Source organism: Meles meles, chromosome 6 (assembly GCF_922984935.1).
Source record: "Meles meles chromosome 6, mMelMel3.1 paternal haplotype, whole genome shotgun sequence".
NCBI classification, from domain to species: Eukaryota; Metazoa; Chordata; class Mammalia; order Carnivora; family Mustelidae; genus Meles; species Meles meles.
The window spans coordinates 1,451,853-1,478,446 of NC_060071.1; the positions used below are offsets into that span (position 1 = coordinate 1,451,853).

General features: G+C 57.7%; 1 long non-coding RNA gene across 1 annotated transcript; it reads left to right on the forward strand.

The window, feature by feature from the left end:
• Nucleotides 1-21,486: 21,486 nt before the first annotated feature.
• On the forward strand, nucleotides 21,487-25,278 carry LOC123944238. Its single transcript, XR_006818763.1, has 3 exons — nucleotides 21,487-21,860; nucleotides 22,000-23,021; nucleotides 24,458-25,278. It is a non-coding gene; the product is annotated as an uncharacterized LOC123944238 (long non-coding RNA).
• The last annotated feature ends 1,316 nt before the right edge of the window (nucleotides 25,279-26,594 follow it).

Consider the following 26,594-nt stretch of genomic DNA (forward strand, 5'->3'; position numbering starts at 1 on the left):
ACTAGCTACAAGCAGTAGCTGTCAAATTTGGCGATACCTGAAGGGGGAGATGCCCAGAGCAGTTGTAGCAGGTTGAGGAGAGAAGGAGGTGTTGTCTTGAATGGCCGAGCGGCAGAGCCTGGAATGGTACTTCCTGGGGCCGCGTGTGGGCAGCAGAGGGGGTCCCCACTCTAGTCCTCTCCTCCCAGGGTCGGGGCAGGTAGGGTTGGAGGAGAAGCTGGTCAGACGGGTGGGCAGGAGACATGGTAGGTGGAGGGTGGGGCCCCGAAGGGAAATCTGCCAGGTAGCTGGGATCACGCCAGATCTGTCCCTGGCAGTCCCGGGGCCGGCCGGGTGTCACTGGAAACTGCTGTCTCCTGGGTCATGCTGAGGACGGAGGGACCGCCCAGCGGAGGCTTGTCCTGGGGGAGCTGGCGAGCAGGCACCGGGGGGCCGGCTCCCCATGCTGCTTCCCCACGCACTTTGCTCTCAGGCCGGTGGCCACGATGTCTGGAGCAGGAGTGGACACCCCGGACCAGCGTTAGAGCGAACCAACAGAAGACACACGGAGGGCAGACCTGGGGAGAGTTACCCCAGGATGCAGAACAGTGCAAACACCTATTTCCCCCCATAGTCTTAAAAAAAATAGGGACAAGGCAATAAGACTTCAGAGCAGAGTTACGAGAAATCCTAGATGAGGTTCTACTGCGGATGGGAGATGTGAGAAAGAGCCGCCAAGATTTCGGGGAACGCGGACGAGGAAGAAACCGTCCCAGAAGGGGTCATCGGTTTGCGGATGGCCCGGGAACAGGTGCCGCCAGGATCCCGGGGTGGGAGGCTGGAGGAAAGCCTGAGAGAGTGCCCCAGGTAGAGCAGGCAAGGAACCCAGAACCAGACGTTGCTGGGACAGAGATTTGCACAGCAGAGTGGGTCCATCATGCAGGTCTGGGTGTCCCTGAAGAAGAAAATACAGCCACCACAGCAAAGACCAGAGAGCGGGTGATCCACACCAAGAAGAAATCAGTGATTTCCGACGTTTCCGGGAGATTTGCCAGGAAGACCGCGGAGTGGTGTCTCCAGGGAGCTGCGGGAAAGAGCGCGCAGGAAGACCAGAAACTGCTCCCTACCATCCGGACACGACGGCAGCAGGGGATGATCAGAGCTGGAAGTACAGTGTGCCTGTTTTGGAATAAGCCTCCAGGGAGGAGCCCCTGCGAGCCAGCAGAAGAGAGAGGCAGCAGAGAAAGGGCACACGCGTTTCTGTGAGCTCTTGTCCACGACACACCCACCCGGGCCTGCAGAGCAGGGAAATCCGCTCCTCTGAGTGGGCTGTGTCCCTCCCGATGGTTCAGCAGTGATTCAGCAACACAGCCCGCAGGGACCGAGAACTAGAGAGTGAGGGGCTGAGGGAGGGCACATGTGCACGTCATTCTTTCCCCTGCTGGGAGTTTAAGAAACGATCCCAGTCATGACAACGGAAGGAGCCACTCTTACTCTGGGCCAACCACCGCCTAAAGCTCTGTAGCTCTCCGAAGGGCTCTATGATGGGGACTGTCAGCCGTCCCGTTTTATAGTGGGGAGACTGAGGCACGGGGCATTTATTCAGCTTTCCCCGAGGCCGTCTCGCTTGTAAGAGTGAAATGAGGGATGTGCTTCAGTCCGCCCAGGAGAGCCTGAAAAACACGTTGGATTCACAAAGGGATTAATAAAATCCATTCCTTTTTTTTTTTTTTTCTTTTTTTTAACAAAGCTACTGGTTCTGTCCTTCGTGACTGCAGTTCCCCTGAGGCGGGGCATGTCTTCTAGATGCTCACGAGAAACAGGGAAATGGAAACAACAGGATTTATTACAGGGGATCTCCTATAGGGATTGGCTCCCATGGTCATGGAGGCTGAGAAGTCCCCGGACCTGCCAGATGCAAGTGGCTGAACCAGGAGAGCAAGGGTGCTGGTCAGTCTGAGGCCGGGGGAGTGGTGGTGTGAATCCTGATGTGAGTCTGAACTCCTGAGACCAGGGAGCTCCCTGTCTGGGGGCAGGGGCAGGGGCAGGTTGGCATCCCAGCTCCAGCAGGAGCAAATTCACTCTCCGTTGCGGCGGGGTGAGTGCAGTAAATGTGGGGAGAAGAGTCGGACCCCTGAGCGGCCCAACCACCCCTCACACGGCCGCATGGGTCATGCCCCTCGGGGCTGTTTCTTACTTCCACAGTGAGAATAAATTCTCTGAAGGGGACTTGCAAGAGGGCATGCCCTGCACCGCCCCCAGTAGACCCCGTCAAAGGACTGCAGAGAGTACCTAACTGGTGTTTGCCATCAACACCAAGCGGATCTCATGTTTTTCTTAGAACTGCAGCGATGTGAGACATGGCCACAGGAGGACAGTGTGGAAACAACAGCAAAGCTCCCTTGTGCTTTCCGGGTCCAGCTGGTGTAAACCAGTCTGCCTCTGAGCAGGGGACCTGTGTCTCTGCAGAGACTCGTGGACGGGCGTGATTCTGGGCCCTTCATTGCATCACAGAATGTTGGGGGAAAGGGTCGTTGGGCAGCTTGGTTGCAGCTTCATGATTCCTGAGCCAGAACCTTGCCATTGAGTCAGCCTGAGCTCCTGGTCAGGAGCCCATGTTTGTGTCTGCAGATGCCGAATCAGAGAGCTGCTTGTTACGCAGTGGTAGCTAGCCGATGCACCGGGCGTGCCATCAACAATGGGCTGGTGGTAATAGCTGGGCTGGTGCTGCTCAGTACAAAGGCCATTTCCCCAGGTTTTTCCGCATTAAATATATCATTTTTCTCAATCTGATGTGACTTGGAAGCAACATCATTCATTCATTCATTTCTCGGTGCACCCAGCGACTGGGAAGAATGACATCAGTAGGAAGAGCGGATCATTCATTCACGCGCCTGCTCAGTCATACACGCGCCCGTGGATTCATGGAGACCCAGGCTGGAGGCAGGGCGGGCTCTGCCGCATGGGAGGCTGAGGACCTTGCTGGAGGAGGTGGCTCCTGGGCTGAGGCAGGGGAGCCAGCGGGGAAGGCAGAGAGCGGGTGGGAGGAAAGGCAGAGAGGTGTCCTTCATCCTGGGTGCTCTGGGAAGCCGGGACTCTGGCACACTCGACCATGGGTGGAGAGAGGGACGGCTCTGCGGCGGCAGTGGGCCTGAGGAGGCTGGCGAGGGTGAGCAGAATGGTGTCATTACTCTAAGAGGGACTTGGGCTTCATCCTCAGAGTGACTTTCGGGGCAGGCTTTGGGAAGATGGAGGCTGGTGGAGGAGAGAGATGTGAGCAGAGCAACGGCTCCCAGGCCCAACAGGCTGGAGAAGCAGAGTGCACGGGCGCTCGCTTGGCCCTCACCCTGTGCCACTGGGGGGTGGGGGAGGGCCTCCCTGACCGGGGCAGGGCTCATCCCCACACATGCGGAATGCTCCTTTCTTTCTCGGAGACGAGCAGCTGAAGGCAGGGGCTCCTGATCCAACAGGGAGGGACTTGGCCCCGCAGGGGACATTCCGGCAAGGTCTGGAGATATTTTTGGTTGTCGCAACTGGAGAAGAGGCATCTGGTGGGTGGGTCCCCAGATGGTGCTGAACATCGATGGGGGAGGGACTTGAGATGCCGGGGGGCCTAGGTTGAGAAGCCCTGGTCTATCCAAAGAAAATAACGAGATAAAAAGGGAAGAAACGCCTGGAAAAACACAATGAAAATGGAAAACACCAAAAGTGTTGGCATGGGGCAGATAAAAATTATGGCCGTATATGTCACCATCAATTAATAATGAATTAGTTGCCTTTATAAAAGAAGAGTTTTAAGCAGAGATACAAACGATGAAATGGCCTAAAGGAATGAACACTGCATACATCCGACAGATGAAGGTAAAGGGGCTAACCTCGTCTATGTGAAGGCAAAGGTTGGCGCACAGAACAAACATCTTGTACAGTTTATACCGTAGACAAGGTGGGTCGGAAACACATCTGGAACAAACTGTCCTGCAAACTTGAGAAGGGAAGGGCTGTCAGAGGATACCACGTAAATAAAAACAGGCAGGAGAAGGTGGTGATGGTTACAAGTTCCAGATCAAAGTTCATCTTTGCTTCCTATTTTATGCCAAAAGATTTCCAGGGTCATGAAAAATTTAAACACTAAAAAGAAAAGAATTAAAATAAGCTTGGCCTTGGTGGGGGGAGGGAATCCTTCTAAACATGACACAATATCCGGGAGAGAGAAATGAGTCCGACTACACAGGATTTTAGGTTATTCCGTACCTTGGACACATGCTAGAAACACGCGTGAGACACAAGGCCAAATACGAGACTGGGAAAGCTTGTGTTGTAACTCACAACCAAGAAGTCAGCAGTTCAGTTAATTAAGTAGTCGAGCCGCTAACCACGTACTGAATGTCTGCTGTGTGCTGGGCTCTGCTGAGCACTGGGGAGGAAATAACGAATAAACAAAGTTCTCGTTCTGCTGAGACTTACGTTCTATGAGCAGCCACCGCAGATAGCCCAGTAAACGCGGTGCTGTGAAGACGGACAACACTGGGTGTGGGGCAGAGACAGAGACAGAGTCAGAAAGGCATTAGTGGTCAGGGTAAGGACCGGCTCACTCCTGAGGGGGCGTTTGAGCAGGAGACTTCCAGCTGGAAGGAAAGACAAGTCTACGGCCATACCACCCTGAACGCGCCCGATCTCGTCTGGAAGGAAAGACAAGTGCAAAGGCCCTGAGGCAGGTATTTCGGGGCATGTTAGGGGAGCATCAGGAATTTAAGAACAGAAGTGGCAGTGAGCCACAGGGCTAGTGGTAAAAAATGAATTTTGAGAGGTCACCCGGGCCAGCTCATGTGGAGTTTCTGGACTGTGGTAAGACTATCCACAGCCTGTGATGGGAAGCCAGCAGAGAAAGAGGAGGCAAATCGTTCTTTTAAAGTTTCGCATTTTTAATGTTTTTATTTTGAAATGATTCTAAATTCACAGGAAGTTTCAAAAGTAGTGCAGGACTCCCGTGGGAATGGCCAAATCCAGAACCCAATGGCATCACGTGCTGGTGAGGCTGGGGAGGGGCGGAACGCTTGTTCGCGGCTGTGGGAACGCGTGTGGGGTGGCCGCCTGGAAGGCAGGCTGGTGCTTCCCCACAGAACCACACACCCCATCCGGCATCCCTCCTTGGCGTTGACCCGAAGGAGTGAACACTTACGTCCACACAAAAACCTGCACACGGACTTTATTCACGACTGCCCAGACTGCGGCGCCACCAAGACGTCCTTTGTGGGCACGGAGAGACACACTCGAGTGCGTCCAGACGGGATTTCATTCCACACCACGAGGACACGAGCCAGGAGACCTTAACACCGTATGACCAGGGGACAGCCGCCGATCTGAAAAGGCTACGTATTATATGACACAGCCATGGGACGTGCTGGGAAAGGCAAAGCCAGAAACCATAAAAGACACGTCGTTGCTGGGCTGGGAGGAGACGAGCAGGCAGACCACGGAGGCTTTTTAGGGCCGTGGAAATAGGATATGACTGTGGTGGGTATGGGCCATCCAGTGTTTGTCTAAACGCGTGGCACATACGGCACCGCGAGCCCTGAGGGAAAACGTGGACGTGGGCGACTGTAAGTGTCCGTGCGGGTTCATCCTGGGTAAAAGGTGGTCATTCTGGTGAGTGATTTGATGATGTGGGCACCATGCTCGTATAGAGGCACAGGCTCTGGGGGAACCTCTGCATTTCCCTCTCAATTTGGCTGTGAACGTAAAATTGCACTAAAAAATGAAGTCTTGAAATATAGTTTTAGGAGCAACCTGGTGTCCCCTTTGCTCAGTTTCTTTTTCTTTCTTTTTTTTTTCTTAAAGATTTTATTTATTTATTTGACAGAGAGAGATCACAAGTAGGCGGAGAGGCAGGTGGAGAGAGAGGAGGAAGCAGGCTCCCTGCAGAGCAGAGCGCCCAATGCGGACTCGATCCCAGGACCCTGAGATCATGACCTGAGCCGAAGGCAGAGGCTTAACCCACTGAGCCACCCAGGTGAGTTTCTGTCACTCAGTTTCTGTCAGTCGTCACATCCTGTGTAATTACAGGGGGTTTTGACAGCAGGCGTTGATGTGGGCGCTGCGTGGACAGCCCCAGCCCCTCCGAGCTCCCCCCACCCAGATCTGGAATGTTCCCTCACCACCACGCGCCCTCACCACCCGTAACCCCCGGCCACCACTTCCCTGTTCTCCGGCCCTGCGGTCCCGTCATTCTGAAGATGTTGCATCGGCGATATCCTACGGTTTGCTGAGACTGGCTTCTCTCACTCAGCAGAACGCCCTTGAGACCCGTCAAGGTTGCCGTGTGCCGTACTACTGCGTTCTGTCTGATTCTGTGCAGCCTGTCCCGTGGCGCGTGCGTACCCCACGGACAGACCCTGGGCTTGTTTCCAACACTGGGCTTTTCTGGACATCCTCCTTCGGGTGGGATTATGTTCCAAGGGGTCCCTCTGGCTGCTCCGTGGGGGGATGCAGTGGGTGAAGCCACCATGATGACCCGGGCAGAGATGACTATGGCCTCAGCAGCTGGAGTGATGGGGGTGGGGGTTGAGGGATGGGCTCTTGGGTCGGAGGCACCGAAGAAGGAGACTTCGAGCGACTGGGTGCAAAGCGGTCCCTGTTAGCGGGAAGGAGAGTTTTCGGGTGGGGTGGTGGGGCAGACCCCGGGTCTGGGGTCCCGTGAGCTGGCCAGTGAGATGCTCAATCGACAGCCACCATGGGCGAGTGTGGATAGAAAAGCAGGTCCGGGTCCTCCGGTCCTCTCGCTCCCGGGACCTGCTGCCAGGGGATGGACACCCCCGAGAAGGGGCTTCTCACTCACATGCAAACCCACGACATTCCGTATCTGCCTGTCGGAAAGATGGGACAAGTCTGTAGTAACCAGGGCTTCAGAACAGGTTAATTCTCTTCTCTTCCCCTGGAAAGATACTTCAGAAAGTAAAATGGGAAAATTGATTTAAAAAAACTTTGACACAGTGATGTGGCCCAGACGGTTGGCTCCACTCTGACAGTCAGTGGACCTTCCCATGACCTGGCTTCACCCCATTCCCAGACTCTCCAGAGGCTCCCCCGGAAAGCTGGCATTGCCATCGTGCTCTGCTGCCTGGAGAACGGCCCGGCCTTGGCCCTCACCTGACGCCGAGTCTATGGTCATTTTTCAACAGATGAACTCTGTGTAGCGCCGGAAGGTAGGGTGTCCTGTGGTCAATCCCGAATCAGTGTGGTCGGACTCAGTCACGCTTGGGAATGCCTAGGAAGACATTTACTAAGGCCTCCAAAGGAAAGAAAGTAAGAGTCATGATTTCAAGAGAAACAAGAGAATTTTATTTGTAGCCGAGATGATTCTCGATGTGGAAAACCCATGGTAATTCACTAAAAATCTATTAGAACTAACAAGAATAAAGAGGTTGTTTAAAAAACATATACAAAATCAGTATCTTTTTACGAACCAGGGATGGCTGGTTAGAAGACTTACCGGTAAAAAAAAAATTTTTAAAAATTAAAAAAAAAATCAAATCTAGAGGAAAAAGCTTTCTAAAATGTGCAGGAACTTTATGAAGAAAATAACTGTCTTGAGAGCCAAAAAGAAGGATATAAAACGCGGCCCAGGGTGTGGGCCCCGTTCGGGTTCCAAGTGCACACATATGGTTGTTCTGCACAGAGAGCAGCCCAGAAAGCGTCGCCTCAAGGAAGCACCACGTTCTGCTGCTTCTGTTTCTTGAGGGCAGGCGGGTCCCGTGATCTGCAGGTTTTGGGTTGCGTTTTGCTCGTCCTCTACTGTTCCTGCTCTTTATACGGTGAACGTTATTGCGTAGTAGAATCAGAGCTGAAAAGGGAAGGCAGTACTTAAATTGTTCTCTGTGCATTTTGAGTGTGAGGTTTCCTGTTAGCTGTTTTGGCCCAGGTAAGCGTCAGTTACGAACTAAACGTCAGAGACGCCAGCCACGGTGACGGTCTTCTCAGCCGGCTCCTCCTCGTTGTCAGGTGCAGTGGCCTTGACAGAATGTTCTGGTGAGCTGTTTGTTCGTCCCCAGCACGTGCCCAAGCTGGAGACAGCCCGAGTATCCACGGCTGAGTTCCGTAAGGTGCGGCATGTCAAGACGTGGATTTCCGTGTGGATGTCACGGAAGGGGGCCGCCTACACTCTGACGTGGACACGCGGCCCAGCCATGTGTGGACTGAAGAAAGCAAACAGCAGAGCCGAACGTATCCTCGGAGCCCCGTTGTACGAAAACCGCGCGCACACTCTTCCAAGTAAGCCCAATCCATCTGTGTATGCATATGGGGGATGTGTCTGAGAGGACGCGGCCCCTATGTGGGGGGACCGCGGAGAGGGGTCCGTGTTCCATGTTCCGCTCTTCCCCACTTGGAAACACAACAAGCATGCTGTTCGTTTCACAATTCAGCACTCTTTTGAAGCAAAAAAACAACGAACAAAAGCTGCTCTTCTTGGCTCCCGTCCTCGTCCGTCCTTGTGCTCGGGGTCCTGCCGTCTCTGAAGGTGCCCTCAGCCCTCCCGGGGGGACTGCTGCGTCGGCATTCACGGTCCCCTCGATGTCCACGGCAGCTGGAAGGACACGGGCCTGGGCACCAGGAACCGTGGAATCCGCTTCTTAACGACTACAGGACACCCAGAAACTCCTTCTGCTTTCTGAACCTCAGCTTCTCCCCACTGGGAAATGGGTGTGTTGTTCTGTCTGTGGTGTCACCGGGTCCACCCATGCCGTCATAGCCCAGGATGCTGGCCTCGGACTGACCTCTCTGAGAACTGCACGTCCTCCTGGGGCAACGCGGGGTTTCATTAACCCCCTTGTTCCAGCCGCGCAGGAGCCCTGGTTCCTTTATGAACCATACAGCGATCAGACAGTGAAGGGTGCTTGTTTATATGGACGAGGAGGGTAAGACTGGGGTGGGGGGCATCCCGGTGGAGCCGAGGCCCAGGGCACTGGCGAGTGGACTGAGGGGAGCCAGTCTCTGCTGGAGGAGACTCTGCAAGTGAGTCGGTCTGGGCTCCCCTGTGAACAGCCAGGAGAGGAGGACACCTGCGCGGGGAGGAGGCAGCCTGGCCTGATGGACAGGGGCCGGGACTAGCAGCCACAACGAGTCAGGGGGACACTCATTTCCCCCCTTGCAAGCGTAAACCTTCAGGTGTGTCCCTGTATTTCTGGGGTAATAGGGATCAGACCTATAGGGTGTGTACAGGGCAACAACCCACAGATTGGGGGGGGGGGGCTGGAAGCCATCTTTCATGACCACCACCTGTAGGAGCCAGCTTCAAGGTCAGGAGGTCAAGGACAAAGTCATTCCCAGCTGGGCCGGAAGGAGCTCATGGGTCTGCCCCAAGCCTCTGGCCACAGCCCCCGATATTTCCATCAGTGGGGGATACATTATTTGCAAAGCTCGCAACATGGACTTCTCTGTCCCATGCCAACAAGGTAGCCCCACGCAGTCTCCCTGGGTGCAGGGCTGGGTCTGTGAGCGGGGCCGCTCGCCTGCATGCCGGCTCTGCCCGGAGGGATGACGGGTGGGGGGCCTGCCTGTGCGCAAGCACCCTGCCCCTCCACGGTGACGACGGTGCAGGGGACTGTGTGTGTGTGTGTTTCCCCAAAAAGGCCCGTTCCTCACACTCATCCCAGGGACAGGCTGTCCACGAGCGGGCCCTCTCTGCAGAATTCATCCATGCCGGAGCGGCGCCCTGACACGCAGGAGGGACCTGGTGCCAGAGCGATCAGCCTCCTCTGCGCAGGGACCAAGCTTGGGGAAAGCCGTGAGCTGTCCTTGGTCCTGGAGAAGGAACTAGGGAGTGTAGTCATGAATATTAGTGATACGTGGTAACGATCAAATGACATCATTGCTGTCATTTCTGTGTTTGTCACAAAGAGGACAAAAACAAACCCTTCCATGTTGTCCTAGACAAATTATTTGGCCCAGTGGCTAGGGGGGTTTTTGATACTGCACTGCGTCTAGGGGAAAAGACCCCTCATCGGTCCTCAACTTTCCAGGGTTATCCTGGGGTTCCAGAGTTCTTTACCTTGTTCTGAATTAAAAGCCCAAAGACCAAACATTCAAAAATAAGATATACAAATATAGAGAGAGCCAGACCCGACTGTCACCCGTCACCCTGGAGGGACACGGTGGCATCTGCATTCTGGAACCCGTCAGTGACTGTGACAGACCTGGGTCGGCACTGATGTTGGTGACGGTGACCAGCAGAATCGTGGCGTGGGACCATCTGTCCTGGTGTGCGTGGGGGCAGGAGGCACGAAGGCAGGAATGTCCAGCTGGGCGCCCAGTGTCGGCAGCAGCCACTGTGAAGGGGGAGAGCTGGGGTCAGGCTCTGCCTTCACTCCCCAGGCGTCTGGGTCCCAGAGCCGCTGTCTTTCCTCCCCAGTGCAGAAACCTCTCTGCACTGAGAGATCCAGTGGGTCTCGGCCGGCACCTGGCAGAGTCCTGTAGGAGGCAGGTGTCACAACAGGGCTAGAGCATTGTCACCTGGGTGGGTCAGCCAAGTGGAAATTATCTCAGCCCTCAGAAGGCAAGGTCGGGGTGACGCGGGGAAAGGTGGTGAGGTGGAGGACTGTCCCGGCGAGTCACAGCCGCCCGGGGAACGCGGAGACCGCAGGCCGGCCAGTTAGCTGCCCTGGGTCCTGCCAGCGCTCGTTGGGCTGTCTGGACTGTATCTGAGAGCTGGTGGCCAAGTCCACACTGGCAGCAGGTGGGAAGCCCCTAGGCAGTCCCCTGGAGTTGGCCGCTTGGTCAGTGCCCATCGCAGGGCGGGGAGGACGCGTGATGGCAACGTGAGCGCCCCAGCACAATGGTGTTGGAGGGAACTCCGCAGGGTCTGGACTCAGGGCCCGCGGATCTGGGGAGTATCAGGGAGTGGGCCTTTCTGTGGGGCCAGTGCTCCCGGGAAGCAGGGCTGATTCTGTGCTGGGGTGAGTCCACGAGTCTGATCTGGAGGAGAGCACGTGAGGCCACGACGGTCCCAGGTCACGGTGTCGGCTGGCACGGGGGTGGGGGTGGCCCGGCAGGCTGTGGCCTGGCCGCCGCTCAGGGCTGGTCCGCGTTCACACCTGCTCACGGAGTGGCCTTGCTTTTGTCCTGCCCCAGCCTGGCCTAGCGGAGCGGCCTTATCCGACGTGGGTGTTCTGTGCGCGGTTCACGTTCAGGAAAGCCCTGGGTGCCAGGCCCGTGTGCGGCGTCCGGGCTGCGGCTCTTTTCAAAAGGAAGGGAGACGCCGCCTACCTCCGCGCGGTCTCCCCTGCATCCCGAGTCACGTCCAGCAGGTGGCGGCAGCCGCTCGCAGGCCCCGCTCGGCCCTGGCAGGATGCTGTCTGGCTAGGCAGGCTCCGGGGCTCCTACCGCTCTGCTCTGCGGACAGGCGCGCACATCCCGGCGTCCTACGTGGCGGGCTGTCCCTGGGGCTCCGTGTTGGGCTGTCCCTGGGGCTCCACCAGCCTCCCTGCTCTGGCGGGCTCTGGGGTGGGGAGGGGGACGGCGGCATTTCTGGTTCCCCACTCACACGATGCAGCCTCGGCTCCCTTTGCCCTGCATCCCTTCCACACCCCGAGAGAGCCCGAGGGGTTTCCATTTCCTAACTGGACACCGACAGACAGTTTCCTGTGTAACCAGCCCGGCTGATCAAGGTCGGATGTGTGCCTCTGCCCTTCTGGGCCGCTCACGACGGGACCGAGTAGTCGAGACAGAGCGTCCGCGTCGAGGCCGTGGATCCGGTGGAACCCACAGGCCTCCTCCCGGGTGGGTGCGGCCCTCGGCCTGTGCCCTCGGCGGGGCGTGGACACGGTGGCCTTACTCCTTCGGGCTTCTCCTGCATCTCCCCAATGTGCGTGCAGCTCCTCGCAGGTCCGAGTGCCGTCACAGGGGTGGAAGAGGTGTCCGACCCCCCACCCCCAAGAGAGGCGGATGGGCTGTTCATGGTTAGGAGGTAATCAGACTTCAGCAGTATCCACGGGGCTCTCTCAACACTGTCTCACGCGTTACCCCCAAATGGCGGAGACTGTGTTTTCTAATTTGCTGAGTTGACCCTGCTCCCAGAAAACCGAACACACAAAACATGTGTGTTCCCCAAGGGGTCCATTGGACTAAAACCATGAAAGTCCTAGAACAGAACAGCGGGAAAAACACTTTGACTTTAGTCTTGGCAACGATTTTTTCTGGCTGTGACGCCAAACACACAGGCAACCCCAGCAAGAATGAACCCGTGGGACAGACTCAAGTCAGACAGCCGCACCCGACATCGGAAAACGTGAGGACAGCAAAGAGCCAGCCTACCGAGCGGGAGGAGGCGTTTTCCAATCACATATTCAATAAGGGGTTAATACCTGAGAGATATAAGGAACTCTTAGAGCTTAATAGCAAATAAATAAACTGCCTTAAAAAATGGGCAAAGGACCTCAATAGACATTTTTCTGAGAAAGACGTACAAATGGGCATTAGTTACACGGGAAGACGCTCCATATCACTCATCATCGCTGAAATACAAACCCAAACCCAGGGAGACGCCACCTCACACGTGTCCGAAGGGCTCAAGTCAGCAGCCCAGGACACCACGGGTGTCGGGGAGGATGCGGGGAAAAGGGACCCCCGTGCCTGGTTGTGGGAGAGCAAACTGGGGCTCCGCTCCGGAGAATAGTGTGGAGGGTCTCGGAAGCTTAAACATAGAGCTGCCCCATGACCCGGCAGCCGCCCCTTTGGGGATTTATCTGAGGGGAGTGAACGCACGATCTGAAGGAGGTCCTCCCTCCCGTGTCCGTCGCGGTGCCCCCCAGCCCAGCCAGGACGCGGGGACAGCCGGCGTGCTCTCGATGGACGAGTGGATACAGAGGACGGGAGACATTTACAGGTATTACTCAGCCAGACCAGAGACGGAACGTGGGCAGCACCAGGGTGAACCTGAAGGACGTCACGTTAGGGTAAGTAGGCCCGGCCGGACAAGAAATACTGTCTGAGCTCACTTACGCGGAATCTAAACGAGTTAACCTCGCAGAACCAGGGAGTAGAATGACGGTTGCCGGGGGCTGGGGCTGGGAGACGGCAGGATAAGGGTACGAACTTTCAGGTAGAAAATGAGACAGTTCTAGGCGTGCAGGTAGAGCCGGACGATGATGTCACCGACGCGCTGCTGTGTGCTTGGACTTTGCTGGGAGAGCAGGTCTTCGGTACGGTCCCCCCACGGGTGGGAACTGCATGAGGCAATGACAGTGTCCATTAGCTTGACTGGGGCGGCCGTTCCACAGCACGGACATCCGTCAGACCGCCGTGCCGCACGCCTGGGAAGTCACGCTGTGTGACGTAACCACGTGCAGTCTGTATCTGTCAATCCTACCTTGATGAGTTGCAAAAACATTAAGAACATAAAACAAAATAGGGACACCTTGGTCGTTCTGTCGGCGAAGCCTCTGCCTTCGGCTCAGGTCATGATCCCGGGGTCCTGGGATGGAGCCCCGCGTCGGGCTCCCTGCTCGGTGGGGAGCCTGCTTCTCCCTCTGCCGCTCCCCCTGCTTGTGCTCTCTCCCTCTCTGTGTCAAGTAAATAAATAAAATCTCTAAGAAAGCGGCAAACTCTAAGTGTGCGTGTATGAGAGAGAGAAAGGGTGTAGGTGTTAACGGTCGCCTTTGTGCCGTTACGGACCCCGCACACCGGTTGGCGCACACGGACGTAGTCGGTGAGTGCGCGGTGACGCGTCGTCGAAGAGAAATCCCAGCTCCCGACAGGGTCACTGCTGAACGATGCAGGCTCCTGTCACGTTCTGTGTCTCTGCGACAGTTCATAGGTTTTTAAGGTCCTGAGCATCCTTCAGGCAGGGGTAGAGCGGTTCTGGCACTCACTCAAGGCCAGCCACCGTCCCTTGAAAACTGCGTAAGGACAGGCTTTTCCTCCAACATTAGGCGTCTTAAATCCTCCTTCCATCTCCTCAAATTCATTCGGCTCGTCCCCTTTCACTGCCCACGTTTAGCCGAATAGAATACATCTTTTGTGTTTTGGTCACTCCAGCCAAATTCCCTATATTAAGATCATGAATATAAACGAAAATTGAATTTTTAAGTGATCTCCCATGACCACAAGGCTCTCCGAGCTAACAATCTCTTCTGGACTGAGTTATCGATGTCACTCATTATTAGCACCCGTTTAAACAAAGCGACACGGATGTATGACGAGGATGAGAAGCAGCGATTCGGGATTGTGTTAGTTAAGGTGGTGATGGTCTCTCAACCAGATCCTGGCATCCCAGTGGCCCTGGGCCGCGGAAGCTTGTCTTCTGCTCACGCGCCGGGCTCGGGGGGATGGTCTGGTCTCTGTGCAGCCCGCTTTCTGCTCAGTGGCTTGGAGAGCCTGGCTTCGCTCTGTCCCGGGGATCTTCTCTCTTGGAACCCTGTCACTGGGACAGAGCCACCAGGGGGAAGTGACAGGAACATGTAGGGGACACACCACCTTCTCTGAAGTCTTGGCCGCAAGCGACAGGCGCCGGCTCCGCTCGCATCTGTGCCCGGGTCGGTGGTGAGCCGAGCCTCTCAGGGACGGCCCCTTGCTGAAGGACGGAGTGTGCGGGCACACATGGGCGGCAGACGGACACACCAAGCCACACATGTACGAACTGCAAACTACAATGCGCAGTGGGTTGAAAACACGTCTCTGAATGGGATGGGGGTTTTAAAAAATTATGTCATATTCCACCAGTGAGTTTCACTTGTTGCCGAAATATGACGTGAATCGGCACGTCTTCTGTTTCCGTTTTCTGTCTCTACAGACGCTGAGAAAACGTGTTCTCAGAAATCTCTGGCTGGGAACAGAAATCCCGTCCCAGAGCCGCTGCTTGAGTCTTGGAGCAACCTGAGTCACATCCAAAATGGTGCCCAGCGCCGACAACCAGCGCGCTCGGTCCGTGCCTGGCTGGCTGCTGGTGTCAGTGGGCCTGCCGGCGGGCTGTTGCAATCAGACTCACTGCGGTCCCCTTTTTCTGCATGTGGATGTCCCCCATCCATGGTTATTCCTTATTGAAGCGTCTAGAAGCATCACCAAAATGACCTTTGTAATTTGTAGGAAGCAACCGTTCCTGGCCCCCGGCTACCTCTTCACTCGCGGGGGCCTTGTTGGATCAGAACAGGTGGGAGAATTTCAGTTTCCGTTTCAACATAATTTTCAGTACAGTATGATTTTATGACATGGTTTCTTCGCTTTGCTTGCTTTACGACATTTCCACTTTGGGTGAAACCTTGCAAGGGCACAGGTAGCTGTACCAAGGTCAACGGAGGGTATCTGCCACGTGACGTAAGCAGCAAAGCCAAAACAGAATTCCTAAATTCCAGTATCACGTAGAGGCATTAATTAAAAGAAACATCCATTTCGCTCTCTCAAGGATACCTGAATTTCCAGATCTCTGAGAACGCGTCCTTACAGTTCCCTTCTAATCCCGATGCGGAAGGAGCGACCTGGCAGCAGAAACAGCAGAAAACCCGCACGTGCGTGCGGAGCGTTTGCTTCTCGGCCAAACGGGCATCACCCGAATGTGCTTTTACCGCATCTGCCTGGCGCTGCAGACTCACTGCTTTGTTCGCTCTCGCTCTGGGAGTTTTATCCGTTTTCTTCTTTTTTACCGCCGCTTGATGCCCGGGGCTGATTCAAGCAAGGGCAGAAACCCATAGGTCTGTAACCTCCTTAGCCTCGGAACCCAGGCAGAGGGCCCTTGGTGCCCCGGACCAGGAGGAGGGACCCCAGCACAGACGGGAGCCGAGGGGGGTGCGTCTGGGCTCACTTTCTGCTCAGCTCAGCACAGACGCTCAGAAGGTGCCCGAGTAGCAGAACAGCATGAAGGTTAAGTGAAGGTTTTCCGGGGCGTTGGGGAGGGAGCAGGTGATCGGCAGGAACAGTCCTAATTCTTCCCTGCGGACGAGCTCTGCCCGTCTAGCACCTGCCCAGCTCCCTCGGGCTCCTTCCGTCTAGGACAACTGCTGAATGTCACCGAGTTCCGTTCCATGGCCCGGGGTGCCCAGGTGGGGGGGCAGATGTGGTCTTTGTCATCAGAGCATTGGGAGAGGACAAGAGCAGACAAATGAGGCCACAGCCACCGTGGCCCGGCCCCCCGCCTTGTCGGGGCTGCTTGCTGACCTTGGGGGTGACCAGCGCTTTCATTGTCTGACTCTTCGACTGCTCGAACGTCTCCCTGAGCGGTGCCACTGCGGAGTCAGCCCGGACTCCGGACCTGCCGTCCCCAGAGCCCCTGTCCCCCGCTCCCGGAGCCCACAGGCTCACCGTGCTAGGAGCGGTGGCCCCGGAGCCGGAACACTGCCACTCACCGGGACGTGAGTCAAGTGTCCCGTGCCTCAGTTTCCCCACCTGCGAAATTCTCTGCACTGTATCGGAGGAGAGCTTTCTTCTCTCCCCTGGGACTGAGGCTTGGATTTTGGGGAGCTACCAGAAGGAGTGTCCTCTCTTCCTGGTTTGTGTCCTATGGCTGGTGAGGAACAGTCACGGGAACGCCCGGCGCCCTCAGCAGGCCTGCCCGGGGAGAGGCACACGGCACGGCTGTGGGGTCACGGCGCCGCTGGGGTCGACTCTTTACTCAAGAGCTGAAATGAAGTGAGCAACCCAGTGGGCACAGCTCAGGGGGGAGCTTCTTTCTGGGAAGGCGGCCCCAGCCTCCGTGAGGGTCTCACCGGGAGGAACAGAACAGTGCGGATGCGCCCCAGTCTGCCTCGACTTTCTCCCGGCAAAGTTCTGTATTTCTGTCCATACAGGTTTTCTATGGTTGGGTTATTTGGGGGGGGGGGGCTATAGTTACCCGAGTTGGAAGCTGTTAGTCCTTCTGAGCCTGGATTGCAGGAAGGGCAGGTGGACAGGGAGGAACCAGAGTGGCCGTCTTCAGAGCCCGCGGCAGGCGGGGGCCGGGAGGACGCTGCGGACGCGGGAGCGCGGTGCCACGGGGAAGGGCGGCATTCTCAACGATCTACATATGATGCCGGCCAAGTCTTCTGGGACTCTTTTCTGGGAAGACCTCAAGCAGAACTAGTGTTGGAACTGGGTCTCCAAGGAGAGACGGCCCGGGCGTCCTCCAGATTGGAGACACAGAGCAGCGAGGACGCCGCGGGGGGCACAGCGCAGCGCTGGGGTCCGTGGACGCATTCTCTATTTGCCCGCCTCCTTTCTGCCCGATCCTATTCACGGTGGCGAGTAGATCTGGTTCCCATGGGGCGCTCACTGCAAAGAATTCGTACCGTGCTCGTGAATGCCCGAGTGCCCGGGAGCGACGACTAAGTCAGATTCTCACGTATGTCCTCGGGAGCGTATGGAGGCCAAGGAGCCCCATGACCTGCCGTCTGCAGGCCGGAGACCTTGGAAGGTTCAGTCCGAGTCCGAAGTCCTGAGAAGCGAGCTGTGCCCGTGGGGCTGCGTCGCCAGGACGGCTGGGTCTCTTCTCCTTGTCTGCCTGTCGGCTTCTCTCTTCCTGGGCTCGGCCTTCTGCTGGCTTGATGCCCTCTTCTCTTCCGTGTTTGTTTTCAGTATCTCTAGGTTTGGAAACTACAAAGTTTCTGGGCACTCAGAGCTAAAAAAAAAAACCCTATTAAAAAAAAATACCTCTTTAACTACACTTAAAAAACCCAAATGAACTGCATTTCCATTCTTCCCCCACCGATCACGGGTTCGGGGTTTGGGCGCACGGATCCCTGTGGGACACCCGTCACCGTTTGCTGTTATCAGTTAGAATTCTGGTTTTATTGCTTTTTATGGTAAACATATCAGATACGGGAAGTCGAGGCTGCATCAGACTTGCCAACATGACTGCGAGCGCGTTCACCTTCCTGTCCCCAGGGCCCGCTGTCCCCCAGGTTGAAGCATGTCCTTCCGTAAGGACACACTTCTTCCTTTAAGAAAGACTTCGGTGTTTCAACAGGCTTTGCTTTGGCCCTTTCTCTGAAGGAATACTGCGGCCAAGAATGACATTGTCGGTGCAGAGCTGGAGCAGGTCACTGGGTTTCCTTCTGGCTCGGCTGTCGCTGATGAGACTTCGGTGTCCATGTGTCAGTCGGCCGCGGGCCGGTCTTCCCCAGGGCCCCGCCGACACCCGTCAACCCCGCTGTTTCCTCGCCCTCTGACTTTGCGTCTAACATCGCTCTACAGCCTCATCTCTTGCTTTTGCTCTGAATTCCAGAAGCTGCTGTGAGGTCCGGGGGAGGGGGCCTCGCGTCCCCGTGTCTGTACCCGCATGTGACGGGGGGCTGTAAGCCAGGGAGGGCTCTGTCTGACCGGCGTGTGAGACGGTCCCCAGCCGGCCTCCCTTCGGGGGGCAGAGCACGCCCGCTGCTCCTTACGCAAATGCCAGCCTGAATGGGCTCTGAGAGGCTGAAGAAGAACCCCGTCCCCGGAGAACTGTCCCTGTGACCTGTCCCATCTGCAGTGACAGCCGGGGGGTGGTGTGAGTCCCCGCCCGCGGGGCTGGTGCGCGCTCCGGGCCCCTCTCTTCCCCCAGCTCTGTTTATGGCCCACGACCGCTCCCCCCGTGCGAGGACGGGGGCGGATGCGGCTGCCAGTCCAGAAGTCCTGCTGCCTTCCCAGTAGACTTCCCTTCCCTGCTGGGAGTCGCTGCCGCTGGCCCAGCAGGACCGAGAGCGATGGGGCACGGGAAGCACACGTTCCTCAAGGGAGTCACTGCGGACGGGGGTGAGGTCGCTGTTGCTTCTGTCTCCTGGTTCCTGACCGAGCAGGTTCTAGATCCTGGGGACACAGTGCCCGCCCCTGCTGGTGACAGGGCAGACGTGCAGTGGCAGCCGCGGTTAGACTCCGTGGGCGACAGGGGCCCCAGCAGCCTGCCCCACTTCTGCGGTCTCCCCGTCCATGGCCCCCGCGCCCTCCGCAGGACCAAGCGGCTGGATGCTTTCCGTGCTCCCGGGCGGCCCGGATGGGAGGCGTCCGTACGCTCCTCTCCTCCCGTGTGCAGTCTTTCCACCCTCTGGTCTCCCAGTACTGCTCCCTCCAGACCCCTGGCCACTGACCAGCGCCCCTTGGCACACCCCAGAGGTTCATGCCCGCTCTTCCTTCGGCTTCTCCCTGGGTGCTTGGTTGGCCGGTGGGCATGGTGTGCGCAGGTCTGCTCGCTGGGACTCCCCGCACAGACGTCCTTCAGACCAGCCCTGAGGGCGGTGTGGACAGGAGCGCCTGAGCCTTGGTTAGCACCGACGTCAGGGGCCCCCATCTCCGAATGAGGCCAAGACTTCCTGCTCTGTCAGTCAAGCCGGTGAGCTTCCGCTGCTCCCTGCTGCAGGGAGCTCTGGGCTTCAGACACCGGCCTGGGGCCGTGGGAGGGACAGGGCTCTGCGAGGAGGTGCTGAGTCTGCAGAAGGGACTGACAATGGTTTGAGAGGAGAAAACAGAAGTGAGCCAGGAGAGGAAGCTGAGGGACGCCTGCATTTCAGGGAGTGGAGGGAAGACGGATTGTGCCAAGCAGCTAGAATGGATGGGGAGTGCAGGGGGGACTCGGAAGGGACGGTCCGCAGAAGCTGGAAACCCTGGGTCTGGTTTGGGGATTGTCGTTCCTCTGCTGTGTGGCTTTAGGTAAGTCACTTGACTTCTCTGTGCTTCCGTGTTTTTCACCCTTAAAATGGAAGAGGTGGGGATTCCTGCCTCCAGGTTCGCCATGAGAATCAGAAGGGAAAGGACGTTGTCTCTCTGCACGCGGGGCTCTGAAGCCCAGATCTTCCCGGGGCAGAAGAGGGTGGGGCATGGCCTCACTGGGTTTGCACTCTCATCCCACTGCCAAGCTCCCTGTCGGTCTCTGGAATTGCATCGTCCTCACACGACCTGGATCAGAAAGACAGGAGAGGACTTGACCTTGTAGGGATCTCTTCGTGAGTGCAGAGCCTCTCTTGATTCTGATCGTGTCCTTTCCCAGAAGCCCCTCCCTCGCATTGCTCAGAGGGCAACGAGATGTGCCCAGTGCCCAGCAACCTGCTTCCCACTTGGCAGTGCATCCGTGAGGCCGGGTCAGGGAGTCCTAGGCCGCAGGTGCGGAGGAAGGCTTGTCTCGAGGAGCAAAGGTTCACTTGTTCACAGCAGGGAAGCCTCCCTCTGGAGCATCCCATCTCCTTCAAGGTTCTCAGACACTCCACGCCAAGTCTTGTGGCCAGAGATGTCCTCGCAGGCTTCTATAGATAAAACCATTATAGGAAATCAATGCGTTCCGGCGGCCTCCATTACGCTCAGCTGCAGTTCCCCAGAGACGGCCCGGGGAACCGGGAGGCGGCCACGCGCTGCGGCGAGGGCAAGCGGCCTTGCCGGCAAGGTCGGGCCCTGTGGGCGGGTCCGCTCAGGTCAGTTTCCCAAGTGAGCCTCAGTCCCCTCGTCAGGTAGGGAGCTGTTACCAAACGTTGAGCCCAATGAGAGCACGTCAACGTCCCCCCCCCCCCCTTCTGTTTCATGAGGACAGTTTGGTTTGCATTTTAAGAAGCAGGCATCTTTCCTTTGCTTGGGGCTTGCTGGCGAGCCGGTGCGATGGGGAAGAGGCAGTCCGGCGGAGGGAGGACCCGGCGGAGGGAGGATCCGGTGGAAGGAGGACCCGGGGTCTGAGCCCAGTGGCAACAAACAAGTTGTCCTGGGACTTGGGACCAATCGTTTTGTTCTTAGCTGGACAAGGCCTGGGTGACCCAAGCAGTCGGGAACTGTAGTTGCCGCTGGAGGGATGACTGAGAAGCCGGCAGCCAGTTTAGGACGCGACAGGCTGGACCGGGCTGAGAGCCGCCCTCAGCTGATTTGTACTTCTCCCTGTGCCCTGTGCGCGCCACACTCACACGCCACCTGCTCCTTGAAGACATAAAGGCTTAAAATTAAATTCGCCCACAGACCTACGGAGCATATTTATTTCCTTCCGGACACAAGAACATCCCATTGTATTTCTCGCCCACGATTCTGTAGGCTCAGGGCGGTCTACGGCGTCCCCGTCTCTGACGGCCCACGTGACGTTATAAACAAGGCTTTACCCATTCTTGCTCCGTGAAATGGCGAAGGGAAAGTCTCAGTGAAACGACGAAGGCGGGTGGCTCTCGGGTCTGCACAGGCCCAGTCCTGCCCGTCAGAAGCAGCCGCGGCCCCCCTCGCTGGTGGTGCGGAAGGCGGCGGCGCTGCAATCTTATGTCACCTTCCACGTGGCTCAGCAAGGAGCGCTGCCAACCCAGGGACGGCCTGCGCGCCCCAGTCTGCCCTGCGCTCGCGTGGGAATTGGTTCAGTTGATGTAATAAATTCCGGCCCCACCTGCTCTAGCAGGGAATGCCGTGTGGACCCTGCGAGAGGTGCCTGGGGAGGTCCCACAGATGCAGACTGTGGGGGACACGCTGGAGGTCTGGGGAACCTGTGCGTGTCCTCACAGATGAGCATGTATGGGTGACGCATGTAGCGTAAGGGAGGGAGGAGACGGTGGGGATCGTCAGGGCCAGCTCCGAAGGGAGGACGAGCAAGAGATCCAGTCTAATCTGTGATTTCCCGGGTCCTTCACAATACATCCCCCAAACACGGCCTGTCTTCTCGTGCCTAATGTGTTGACAGGAAGATGGTACCCGAGGGGCTTCCATGAGTCTCTCTAGCCCCGGACCCTGAAGCATCCTCTGTGTGTTTGTCTTTTGGGTGTGAGGCCCGAGTGCTGCTGGGGTCTGCAGGAGTCCAGAGCTCGTCATTCTGTCCCATCACTTCCTGCGAGCAGACATGATCTCGGAGAGGTGGGGTGACTCACGGGGGCCCAGCCAGCAGAGGACAAGCAGGACTCAGGACCGTTTCAGTGTACTCTCTGGTCGCCAAGAGCTCCCCAGCGCTGGCTGGTGGGAGCCTTCCCAGCGGGGGAGGCTACGCTGGGCCGCCACTGAAGGTAAGTTCTTCCTCCAAGAACCTGGGCAGCCGGCAGAAATGCGGCGTGCAAGTCAAGGGCTTTATTCTGGGCTGTTCATGGTTCTGAATTTCATTGTTTGGGGACTTTCATCCTTTCTCACAATCCTGGGACTCGGAAGGGCCGTAGCTGTGGACGCCGGCTCCCTGGCAAGTCAATCACTGGCACCACTGGCGGCCGTCCTCAGAGCTCAGTGAGTCACCCGTTAGCGTGAGACGCGTGCCCCATGGAATCCCCCTGCCCCGGGGGACGTGCTCGGCCACGCGAATGACCAGGAGGACTGGCGGGTCCTTTCTATGGCCTATGTTGACTGGACTCATTGCCTCAGGGTAGACACAGGATGCGGTCTGGAGAGGGGAACCGCTGAGCAGGCGAGGAGCCCTGCATGGTCCCGACTGAGTCGTGCCGAGTTCATGGCGCACAGTTCGCGTCCGGACTCGGGGGGCCCCAGGGGCGGGCTTCCTCACTGCCGCTCTGAGCGGGAAGCTGGCCACCTGGTTGGGGTGAAGAGAGACATGTAAGTCTGGGGCAGGGCCTCTCCCGGTACCCTCCGGGGGAAGGATGCCCCACTGTGACCGTGTTGTGACTGTTCCCAGCGACAGGTGGGACCCCGTCCCTGGACCGCACTCCTGAGGTCCTTCAGACTGCGCGCCACTCAACGCTCAGAGCTGCTGCTGGGACGGACGTGGAGGGTCCATGGCCGCCGCACACCCACCCCGCCTTCCACCGTGGATGGCCAGCTTCTGGCTCTCCCCCGGGTCCTGGCTGGGCATCAGTCACGTCAGCCTTCCCCTAGCTGAACGTGTGCCAGGCTCTTCGCACGCGCCCTCCTTGAATGTAATGACTGGGGACACAGGACTGCGCAAACTGGGGTCCCGCACCTGTGCTCTCTTCTCTCCTTTAAGCAAACTTACAACCTTTCAGCCCGTCCCCGTCCACATAAGGCAGCCAAAGCCAGTGTCTGCGACTGTTCAAAGAGCCCTGACGTCTCCGCCAAGATCCCTGTGCACCGAGTCCGCGCCCAGTAAGCGGCTCCGCGTCCCGTGTGCCTCCGCGGCTGCTGTCTGTGCCCCTCCCGCCCCAGTGCCTGCGCGACAATGTGCTGAACCGACGGCGAATGCAGAGCGGGGAGTACGAGCCCAGGTACGTGTGGGGATGGGCACTGCGCGGGCAGAGGGACAGGACAGAAGGCTGTAGGCAATACAGGTACCGGGGACATGCCGCACGGGGAGGGCCTATGTGCGGAGCGTGGGTGGGACCTGGTTGGAGTATGGGCGGGGGGTGGGGTGGGGTGGGGGGAAGGGCAGGACGAGAACGAGGGTGGGGGCTGGCGACCCTGGTGCGGTGGGAGGTGCGGCTCGGTCTCTCGGGACCCGCCACCTGCAGGCTTGTTCAGGACCTACTGTGTGGCCGTGGGTGCCCGTGGGGCACTGTGTGTTCGGGCGAGTGAGACCCGGTCAGACGGGTGGGAGGACACCTCATTAGCTCCTTGTCGAGCACAGGGGGTCCGTGGGAGCCGAGGAGGGGTGTGGTCAGCACCTTGGGGTGACCCCGGGTCTCAGAGCTTGAGCCGGTCCCATCCACGGTAAGACGCAGAGCTCTCCCGCAAGGGTGAGAAAGTCACGTCGCAAACTTAGCACCGGGCCCAAGGGCGTAGGGCGTAGATGGCTCTTCGGCTGCTCCCGTCAGGCTGGGGGCTCGACGGAGAAACGACGATGGTTCTCACACGGTCCAGTGCATTTCAGGGGCTTTGCATGGAGGGTGATGGGACAAGGTGGGCGGAGCGGAGTGGGGGGTGGGGGAACTACAAGATATGTGCCTGTGACTGGAGAGGGGACAGGCACGCCCAGAGGCCGGCAGGCTCCCGTGGGGAGGCCCTGATGGGGGGTGCTGGGCGCACCGACGAAGTCAGTAGTGGGAGCACGGACGCTCCCAGGGCCTTGAGCAGACCTGCGTCATTTTAATAAAGCAGCCCCCGCACTTCCCACCGTTAGGCATGAAAGCCTACTTGCCGGATTCAGGCCCCGGGTTGCCATCCATTTCCTGGTTACGCTGGTCATGACGATGTGGGGGTAGATTTGATGACTTGCTGTGTTTCTACCTTCGCCAGTGGAATTCTTCCAAAGTCACAAACCCAAATCAATAGCAGTGGCGGAAAACCTTGGCACAGTGAGCCTCCTTCTAGAAGATTCTGCGATGGGTTTGGATAAGATCTGTGCCCAGTCAGGCTGCAGACGGGGGCATGGTAGTGCAGGTGTGGTCAGACCGGCTCTGGGGCCGCGGGGGCCTTCCCTCCACGGTTCTCCGGCGCCTCTCGTCTGAGCACGTCAGAGCCGTAGGAAAGGAGGACGGGGAGGAAGAGTCGCAAAACCACAGGAAAAGCTCCCACAAAGGTCAGGAGACACGAAACACACGTTTTAATTACAGGCCTGGAGACAGCTCTGGGGATTTAATAAACAGAGGCACAATGACATGGCAGGGAAATGTCTTTTTTTGGTTGTCGCTCCTTTCTCCCTCCTGTGGAAAGGTCATACTTTTAAAGAATTTTTTTTAACAATACATACTATTTTTTTTGTTAGTTTCACAGGTAGAATTCAAGATTCATCAGTCTTATGTAACACCCAGTGCTCATTCCATCACGTGCCTCCTTAACGCCGTCCCCCCGTGACCCCATCCCCCCACGGCCCCTGGAAAAAACTGGTAACTTTTATTTTCTGAGCCTTCCAGTCCTTGTCTGTACCCAGACGTGGTTTTCCTGCAGCAAGGGTGATGTGCAGGAGCCTTTCAGTGGTTTTAAATACAATGTACAATAAAGCTGTTTCTCTTTCAGATATCTTACTAACCTTCTTTTAGTGGCTGAAGGTCACAGCCTGTAAGCAGGTAACCCCGAACTCCTTCCCTTAACCCTGGAAACTTTTTCCTGTGGTAGATGAAGCTGTCGCGGGCATCACTATGGACAGCTTTTGGGAGATGTCTCTCTTGGCTTCCTCCTCTGACTTTTTAGAAATCGGTCTTAGAATTCTCAGCTGAGCCCAGACCCCGGCAGCTGGGAGTGACGTCTCCAGCCTTTGGGCCGTTTCTTGCCTGCGCATCTGGGAAGGAGGGCCTCCTCTCTGAGGGGACGGGCTTCTCGGCCAAAACTCCTGGCCAGCCAGGGTCGGCTGCCTGTCGCTGGACGCGCCCAGGGTGCCAGCTCGGCGTCCATGTCGAGGGGCTGCCGGTCTCACCTTCCAGAGAGAGCAGACCGTCAGTTCGCGGACAGTGGCAACGGTCTCCGAGGGGTCGTTTCCTTCAGCTTTGTGGGGCTGCAGAGAGATGGGCCAGAGCTTCGCACAGTTTGACCTTCAAGGCGAATCTGGGGAAGGGGAGGACAACCCACGATGGAAAAAAGCCAAGACACTGGGGGTTGTAAAATGAGAAAGGTGAGAATAAATCCAAGAACGTACCCCTGCCCACCCCACCCTCCCCACGGCGGGACAGACTGTGGGCACGGTGGCTGGCCCGCGGGGACGTCATGGGTTTGCCTTCTTAGCTTGCAAGGGTCCATACCAGGTTTGTGCAGGCCAAGAGCCTGTTCGTGGACAAGGTACACCCCACCCCCCAGTCTGGGGTGGCTTGGGACACCGGCTGCCCATGACCTCTCTCCCCGGGGAACCTCGGATACCCCGTCTTCCCGGGACTCTGTAAGGTGCCTGTGTAGGCACAGGGCGGCCAGGCCGCACACGTGTAGCCCAGACGCCTTCCGTGGGCTCCTGGCCGCGTCCTCCTGCAGAGAGGGCTGCTGTGCCCCCGGGCGGGCAGTGCGCCATGCAAACTTGCTTCCACGCGGCTGCTTGCGCCTTTTCTGCCCGCTTTGGACACCAGGGCCTGGGCTGCAAATCCGTTTGGGTCCACACGGCGCAGCTGAGTCTCTAACAATAATGAGAAGGTGAAATGCACAACTTGGGGGACTGCGAACGCGGGCGTCCATCTAGTGCAGTGCAGACGAGCCCCAGGGACCGCAGCCACGTGGGTCTCCGTAGCCGCCAGTCAATAGTCGCTCCTCCCGGGCACGGCTTTTCTCAGGCAGAGCATCTGCTACTCGGCCGGCGCCATCCACGTGGGAGTCCGGGCTGGAGGCTTCCTGCTGGAACGGTGCGGTGGCGTCTGGCCGTCCTGACCAGGCGGTCCAGGCCCCCTGCAAGGCCAGCTTCCCCTTCCCTCCTCTGGTGCCCTCCCACGGTGGCTGCAGCTGCACTTGGGAATTCTCCGCTTGCCGCTGCAGGACTGGAGTTCCTGGAGCGAAGCTCACAGAGCAGCACGGGGCCGCTCCCTCTCCTGCACGGCGTGGGGTCCCCCCGGTTTCAGAAGCGTGGAGCAGGGACGCCGTGGGCTGCGGGAAAGGAGCCCGGCTTCACGCAGACCCGCAGCCCGGCCACCAGGGTTAAAAGTGGTTCTGGGAGGGGCGCCTGGGTGGCTCAGTGAGTTAGAGCCTCTGCCTTCGGCTCAGGTCATGATCTCAGGGTCCTGGGATCGAGCCCCACATCGGGCTCTCTGCTCGGCAGGGAGCCTGCTTCCTCCTCTCTCTCTGCCTGCCTCTCTGCCTAGTTGTGATCTCTCTCTGTCAAATAAATAAAATATTAAAAAAAATGGTTTTGGGAGATATAAATGCATGTGTTGGCCGGGGTGGGGGGGGCGAGGGTTCAGTTGTTGGGCATCTGCCTTCGGCTCAGGCCA